An 8,533-nucleotide genomic window follows, 5' to 3' on the forward strand; every position below is an offset into this window, starting at 1 on the left:
GAAGAAGAAGAAGAAGAAGAAGAAGAAGAAGAAGAAGAAGAAGAAGAGAAAAGAAAGGCTGAACTCACACTACACCCTCAAGGGGCTCATCCCCAACCCCTTGTGACGTAAAGAGTTTCCTATCCCTATTGGATCTTGGGAGGACACTTAAGACCCAAACTTAAGTGTCAGTTACAATTTGGAAAGGGAGAGAATGAGAAACAAAAACCCATAGCAATGAGGATGTAGAACCATGCAGGGCTGGGGGAGTGCATTCCTGAGAACCCTCGCTCCTCTGTGGGGAGATCCCATGCTCCCCGGCCTCATCCCCACCTTTGGAAGATCCGTGGGCACTGTGGGTGTACACTTCTTTCCACAGCCAGCTGATAATATGTGGGGCCCGAGAACTAGCTTGGTTTTGGTTTGAATGATCAAAGACTTTTCAAGCCGAGCTTATAGGGCTCCCCCCTCAAAAATAAAAATAAAAATAAAAAACTTCATAGATATCGCATTCCTTTTCTCATGGGAAACTGCCAATGGCTCCTTCTGCTGTAGCTTTTGCATCTCCCTGTCTTCTCCTAACAGTGGGACTTGGAGGCATCTGGAGCATCACACTGGGGTGAGGAGTCACAGCAAATTAATCTCCAGCCAGTGTGAGTCCCTTTGTTTAACTGATGTGTCAAAACTAGCCTTTTGCCGTGGCTTCCTTGGGTTTGGCTCCAGTTCGGGAACAGTCAAGGAGTACTTCAGTGCTCTGGCCCTGCTCAGGTGTCACGTGGTACTGGCGTAGTACCAGTAACTGTGCAAAGCCCTGCCAGTAAAAACTGGCGTGAGAGGACAGAGTGTAATTGCAATTAAGGAAGTAAAAAGCCTGCCTTCGCTGTGAAAACAGAATGCTTACTAGTCACTCTCTCCCTTTTTTTGTTGTGATGAAATATGTATGCCAAAAAGTTTATCACTGCGACCATTTAAAAGATTTAAAAATTGTATTTGTGTGTGCGTGTGTAGAAGAGGGGGTCGGAACCCTTGCAACCAGAGTTACAGGTCCCTGTGAGCCACCTAGAGTGACTTCTGAGAACCAAATTCAGGTCCCTGGGATTGCAGCAAGCAGTCTTCACCACCGAGCTATCTCTCCAGGAACCATTTTAACCATTTTAAAAACACAACCTGGTGGCATTAAGTACCGACAGCACTGAGTAACTCCCCACTATTTCCAAAACTATTTTATCATTCCGCTCAGAAACTCACTAACTTCCTATTCCCCCATATCCTTAACAGGCCCCATCCTGATTCAATGAATTCACCTGTTTATATTTACACAGGGGGAATCATCCTATCCCTTTATAGAAGGCTTATTTTACATAGCATAACGTTGTCGAGGTCAATCTGTGTTATAGTGTGTATCAAAACTTCATTCTTTTCCATGGTGACGTAGCATTTCCTGGTTTGTACACATATCTTTTTCTTCATTCATCAATGGATTGGTAGTTGGGGTGTGTCCACCTTTTGGCATTTGTGAACAGCATCCCTGTGACTGACCATTGGCAGTCGTTTGAGTCCCTATTTCAGTTCTTTAAGAGAGTGAACTTAGGTGTGCAGTTGCTGGGTTGTGTGACAGATATCCTTTAACTTTACAATGGACCACCAAGCTGGGTTGCACAGTAACTGAATTATTTACATCCCTACCAGCGGTACGTGAGGGATCCAAACTCTCTCCTCTGCCAATACTTCATCATGGCCAACAACACTTGTTATTTCCTGTCCTCTTCCTCGGTCCCTTTTTAAGTATCTATCTATCTAAGGGGCAGTTGTGGCACAGTTGTGAGTAGCATCTCCACTAACACTAACAACATCTGCTCACATCGTTTTGGTCTGCTCTTAAACCTTCTCGAGAAAAATGTCTGTTCTAATCTTTAGCCCAGTATATGAGGTTGTTTGCCTTTCTGTGGTTGTTGTTGTTGAGTTGTAAGAATTCTTCTTATCAATAGACGCGAACTAAGCCCTTCCTTACTAGATGCAAGCTCTGAAAGTACGTTCTTCCATCAATGCTCTCTTCATAACGCCTTTCGGCCCACCAAGTCTGTTGTCGTTTGTTGCTGTGTGATCTGAGAGGAGGCTCTTGCTATGTTACCCAGCTTGACCTTGAACTCCTAGGTTCAAATGATCTTTCTGCCTCGGCCTCCTGAGCCTCTAGGACTACGGGAAGAGGCCACCCTCCATGGCTCTTAAATGTTGATGGAATCTGACTGTCCCAGGGCTTGGTGTGTAGCTCAGTGGCAGAGCACCTGCCTGGCATAAAGACCAGCTTGCTCCTCAACACCACAAAATAGTTAAAAAGAGGCCACTGTTGAATCCAAAGAGATTTATCCTGTGTCTTCCAAGGATGTTCCGATTTCACCATCCAATCTATTTCACGTGGAATTAATTTTTGGTTGGCATATAAAGTAATGGCTTTCATTGTAATATCTTCACACATATCTAACACTACATCCCATTCCTCTCACCCTTTGATCCACTTCCAGGTCATTTTTGTTATGGTATTGGGAAAGAATTCACTTCATTGTTATGTATGTGGATAGCAAATTTACCCAACATCATTTGCTGAATCTCTGTTGAACTGTCTTAGCACCTTCGTCAAAAAAAAAAAAAAAAAGACAAGTGGTCTTGAGAGGGAGGCATGCTATTCCGTTTCACCGAGCTATATGTCTGTCATTAAGCCAACATCTATCATGGTGCTCTTTTGACTACTACGTACACCACTTTGTAGTAGCTTTGAAACTGAGCTTATTTGGTGTTTCTTCTTTCTTCTTCTTTTTTTTTTTTCAAAATTGTTTTGAATATTCAGGGTTCTTTGAGATTCTATGTTGACATCAAAATAGGTTTTTACTTCTGTAAAAATCGTAATTTGGGTAGAGACCGCCTAGAATCTGTGGATCACTTGAGGTTATTTTCCCAGCTCTGTTGCCTTCCCATGCGTAAACACTGGTGCCTTTCGTTTGCTGAGGTAACCCCCTCATTGCTTCCAGCGATGTTTTGCTGTTGTCACATGAGTTCACCCCCTTGATTTTCTTCTCAAGTACCTTCTTCCTTGGTACTGTTGTAAACGTAAACGGAGTCACTTTTACACTTTTTAAATTACTTGTTACTGGTGTATAAAATACAACCGACTTTTTTGTGTGTGTGACAATTTTTATATCCTGGAACTGGTGAATTGGTGCATTAACTCAAACATTTTTATGGATTACCCATGACCTTCTACAGATACGATGATGTCATCTGCACTGGAGATAGTCTGAGGACCATTTGGATACTGAAGACAATTTTTTTTAAATTAAGGCGCTTGTAAACAGCAGATTTTTTTTTTCACAGTTCTGGAGTCTAGGAAGTTTAAGATCAAGCTGTTGCATGGTCAGGGCTCATTCCTCATGTCTCGTTTCCAACGTCATCACAGGGTGTAAGGGGCAAGAAGCTCTCTGGGGTCTCTTACATAACTGAATTTTTTTGGTGGTTCTGCCCTTGTGACCTATTTACCTTTTAGAGGCCTCACCCTAAGATTGTCCCACTGGTAATTAGGATTTTGCATATGGGATTTGAGAGTAATCCCATCCACACTCTAGCCCTTTGCAGTTTGGGTATCTTTTTCTTTGTTTTCCTTCCCTAGCTGTTCTGGCTAGCCGTTTCCGTACTGCATTGCTTAGCAGTGAGATTCTCTGTCATGTTCCTGACTTAGCTGAGTATGATGTCAGCTGTGCATTTTCACCTGTGCCACACACAGTGACGTATTCACAGGTCCCATAGGCAGGGACTTTATAGGAACCACAACTTCATCTTCTTATGCTGTCCTGCCCCACCCTGGGTCCCCTCTCAACTGCAGGCAGTTTCCCAGCTATCTCCATAGATTCCCTGTAATATTTCTTGTGAGGCCGACTTACTGAGGATGAATTCTGTCTGGTTTTGCTCATCTGAAATATCTTAGCATCCCCTTTCTGCTGGAAACTGGCTTTGAAGGCCATGGAACGCTTGGCTCCAGCTTTTTCCTCCATCCAGCTTGTGCCCCTGTTAATGAGAAACCACTTCTCAGTCCCCCTGCGGATTCCAGAGACAGAAATGGTGCCACAGCTCACTCTTCTCTTGCAGGTTTCAAGAGTCTCTTTGTCTTTTGACATTTGATATATTTATATTTTCCATTAGGCTTAGAAAACTGTTTCACCCTTATTTCTCCAACTATTCTCCTGCCTCTTGTCACCCCTCTTCTTCTAGAAGCTGTTATATCTTTGTCAGGTCTCCTGGGTCCCTCAGGTCTTGTTCATTTCCTCTCCCTTTTCTTTTCCTGTTCTATAGACTGAATACTTTCAATTGCCTTGTTTTCTTTTCTTTTTTTTTTTCAGATTTATTTATTTATTATTTATACAGTATTCTACCTGTATGTGTGTCTGCACACCAGAAGAGGACACCAAATCTCATTATAGATGGTTGTGAGCCACCTTGTGGTTGCTGGGAATTGAACTCAGGACCTTTGGAAGAGCAACTAATGCTCTTAACCCCTGAGTCATCGCTCCAGCCCCAAATTGCCTTATTTTCAACTTTGCTGATTCTTTCTTATGCCCACTAAAATCTTTGATTAAGGTCTGAGAAGACAGTTTAATGATTAAGAGCACTGGCTGCTCTTCTGGAGGACCTACATGGTGGCTCCCAAGGTTGTCTGGAAATCCAGTCCATGGGACCCAGCACCTTCTTTCTGGCCTCTAAGGGCACCAAGCATGCACACGATACACAGACATACATACCGTTAAAACCTCCCCACACATAAAGTAAAATTAAATAACTTCAACAGAGAAACCATGTCTCAAAAAAACAAAAATAAACAAATAACTTAAAAATCTGCCATCAAGCCCTTCAGTGACGTTTCTACATCAGTTTTTCTACTGAGTTTTTCTTCTGTGCATCTATAGTCATCTCTCTGTTGATATATACCTCTTTTGACTTCCCCTAATTCTCTATCCACTAAACATGTCTAAGACAGTTGCCTTAACATCTGACTCCAGGATCTGAGCTTCTGACTAATAGTTTCTTTTGAAGTTTTTTTCTCTTTGGTTCCTGTTTCCTCACATACTGTATTGGGGTTCTCTAAAGGAGCATGATTGATAGAAATATATACTAAAGGGGGAGGGTTACTAGAATGGCTTATGCCATATGGTCTGGGTAGTCCAACTGTGCCTGTCGTCACACTGGAGAGGCTGAGAATCTGGTTGCTACTCAAGTCCCAAGTCTAGATGACTCCACTGTCCTGGACTGGGGCCAGGATGAGTCCTGGAGAGGCTGGTCTCTGATCTCAGTGAAGGTAGGCAGCAACAGTGGGCAGCAGCGGGGTAGAACTTCATTCCTCACTCTGCTCCATCCCCAGCAGAACGCTGGCTTCTCTTTCTCACCCCCTGTCCCAGACCTCCAGCCCCTCCTGCAATCCGAGACAACAAGCACACTGGCCCTCATCCCCTCGCCTGCCAGCTGAAGCTGAAGCCTCCTCCACATCTGTTTCCCAGGGCAACAGCTCTGAGGATGTTTCCTGACCCAAGCATGCTTGGTCCTAGAATGCTCCCTCTACACCTAGTCAGGAAGAATGACGTCTTGAGCAAACGATCCCAGTGCCTGGGAGGTGGAGGCAGGAGGATCATGAGTTTGAGGCCATCATGGGTATACAGCAAGACCCTGTCACAAAGGAGGAGGAGCAAGGGGGGGTAAAATCTTAACAATCTCGGAATCAGAGCGGCCTGCATATGAATCCCACTGAGGGATTTGCGGCTGGAGCATCCTTGTCAATCTCTTAACTCTCGGACTCTAAAAAACCACACAAGCTGAAACTTGGTCAAAACTCCGCCATTGCCTCCTACAAGAGGTAGCTGATGATCTCAGGTTAACTGGCATTTGTCAGCTGTCTCTCAGTCTGTCTCAGACCCTCCCTCTTGTTCTTCATCCCCAGCATCCTGGTCGCAGACCCCTCCCCACTGTCTGACCCCTCCCACTCACCAGGCCAGTGGCCCGCCCCTTTACACAAAGGCCCAGCCAATTTCTAGTTCACCCTGTGGTAAGCAAACATTTGCGACACTCACTGGCCTCCACACCCCATTGCATCAGTGTAGCTGCTGAGGGCAGCCAGAGAACAGGCCAAGTGGGGATGGGCTGGCATTTTGGGCTCCTTGGCATCCACTTCACTTCCCCCTGGCATAAGGGATCTGGAAATTTGGCCAGTTTAACTGTGAACATGGGCTTTGGACCTTATGTACAAAAAAATAGTGAGGACCCCCTAATCTGTTCTTTATTTAAAACTTAATTTAAAAATAACACTCCAGCCATGTGTGGTGACTCCCACCTTTATCCCAGCACATGGGAGCAGAAGCAGGTGGGTCTCTATGAGTTTGAGGCCAGTCTACATAGCAAGTTGCACAAAATACATACATATATATGTATATGTATGTATATATATATATATACTCATATTTACACCGTTACAGTGGCCCATTTATTGTATTTCCTTCAACATGAATATCATCAACTTCTCCTACACATATCCATGGCAAAAACATATCATTAACAAACAATATCACACAAAAAAAAAAAAAAACCCAGCCATTTGTTTCATGTTAGCAATGTGCTGCCACGTTTAAAAATTACCTCCAAGACTTGGAGACTTAAGGCAAGTTGGCTTTACTCTCCCACATGGTTTCTGTGGGTCCAACAGATGGTCTGCCTTATGGTCTGTCCTGAGGTTTTAGTCAAGGGAGTGGCTGGGCAGCGGCTTCAGGGTTGACTGTGGCTGGTAGATGTGCTGCCATTATGGCAGATTTGCGGTTTCATCACTTACGCCTCCCAATGTCATGGGGACACTCAGCTTTCCATACTGTGTTCTCACCTGGTGGAGCATGGCCTCCCTCTCCCTCGGAGGAAAAAGACTGAGAGAGAAAAGGGAGCCACAGTGTCCTATGGCCTAGCTGCCATCATTTCTGCAAGATCCTATCCATTACCCAAGACAGACTTATACAGCCCGGGGGATGTACCTGAAGTGTGCGCCAGAGGCAGTGTCTAATGGAGAACAGCAAGAGGGTGGCTGCAATCCCTTTAAACAGAACGCCATTGACATCTTTGCACGCCGTATTAGTTACTTTTTGCTGTGAAAACATCTGCTAAGAAGCCACTTAAGGGGAGACTTATTTTGGCTTACAGTTTTAGGGGACACAGCCCATTGTGTCAAGAAGGCAGCTGGTATCACACTGAGTCCACAGTCGGGAAGCAGAGGGAAGACCGGAAGTGGGGTCTGGCTCTAAAACCATAACCTGCCTCCCAGTGACTGACTTCCTCGAGTGAGGGTCCATCTCCTAAAGGTTCCAGAACCTTCCAAAATAGCACCCCCTCTCTGCCCATACCCCCACAAGGGCCAAGTGTTTAAACGCATGAGCCTGTGAGGGCTATTTCGTACTTAACATATGCTAACACTGAAGGACCAACCTGAGCGCTGGAGAGAGGGCTTGGCCGGTGAAAGAGCACTGACTGGCTGCTTTTCTGCGTTACCCTCCCAGCAGCCACAGAGACGCTCACAAACATCTGTAGCTCCAGTCTCAGGGGATCCAACTGGCCTCCTCTAGCATACACATAGCACACTAACGTGCGTGAAGGCGGAACAACCAGATACATTAATTTAAAGAACACACCACCCTTACCTTTTTCAAAAACATTTTTGTTTCAAACATTTTTACGTGTTACTGTCGTGTGTGTAGAGGTCAGACGATAACTCCGCCAAGTTGGTTCTCTCCATCTTGTTTCCTTTAATTTATTTTATGTTTTGCCTGAATGATGTTCCATGCACCATGAGTGTGCCTGATGCCAGAAGAGGGAACTGGAGTTACAGAAGGTTGTGAATTACCATGGGGGCGCTAGGAATCGTACCCAGGCCCCCTTGGAAGAGAATCCAGTGCACTTAATTTCTAAGCCACCTCCCCAGCTCCCATTCCTTCGTCTTTCCATGGTTCCAGAGATCAAACTCAAGTCATCAGGCTGCCCTGGCAAGTACTTTACTCTCCGAGCCATCTTGTCAGCTTCCAGCAATACCTTTATTACGAACGAATGTAAGCACTGCAGTGTTGTGACCCGTTTCTTGATACTAGAATGAATAAGCTTGAATAACAGTTCCTCTACTTGTCATGTTCCTACCCTGAGGTAAATGAAAGGAAAATCCAGCTGTGTACGTGAATTGCTTCTTGAACGAGGCTCCTGGGGTGGGCAAGAGCGCACCGAGCAGGAGCGCTTGATGTGTAAGAAAAAGAAGCTGAGTTTGAATCCCCAGTATCCACATAAAAAACCAAATGTGACCAGATGTTACTGAAACACCAGAATCTGAAGGACAGAGATGGGCAGATCCCGGCAGCTCACTGGCCAGCCAGCTTAGCTGAAAACATAGACTTCATGTTCAGTGTGAAACCTTGTCTCAGAGAGAGAAAGAGAAGAAAGAAAGAAAAAAAGAAAGAAAGAAAGAAAGAAAGAAAGAAAGAAAGAAAGAAAGAAA

The 8,533-nt window shown here is 44.8% G+C and overlaps 1 protein-coding gene across 1 annotated transcript in view; it reads left to right on the forward strand.

Annotated features, from left to right (window-relative positions):
• Positions 1-8,533, forward strand: part of Gck (glucokinase) — a 36,652-nt gene that overhangs the window by 12,225 nt on the left and 15,894 nt on the right. The window lies entirely within an intron of this gene.

Source organism: Psammomys obesus, unplaced genomic scaffold (genome assembly GCF_907164565.1).
Source record: "Psammomys obesus unplaced genomic scaffold, mPsaObe1.curated_primary_1811, whole genome shotgun sequence".
NCBI lineage: Eukaryota > Metazoa > Chordata > Mammalia > Rodentia > Muridae > Psammomys > Psammomys obesus.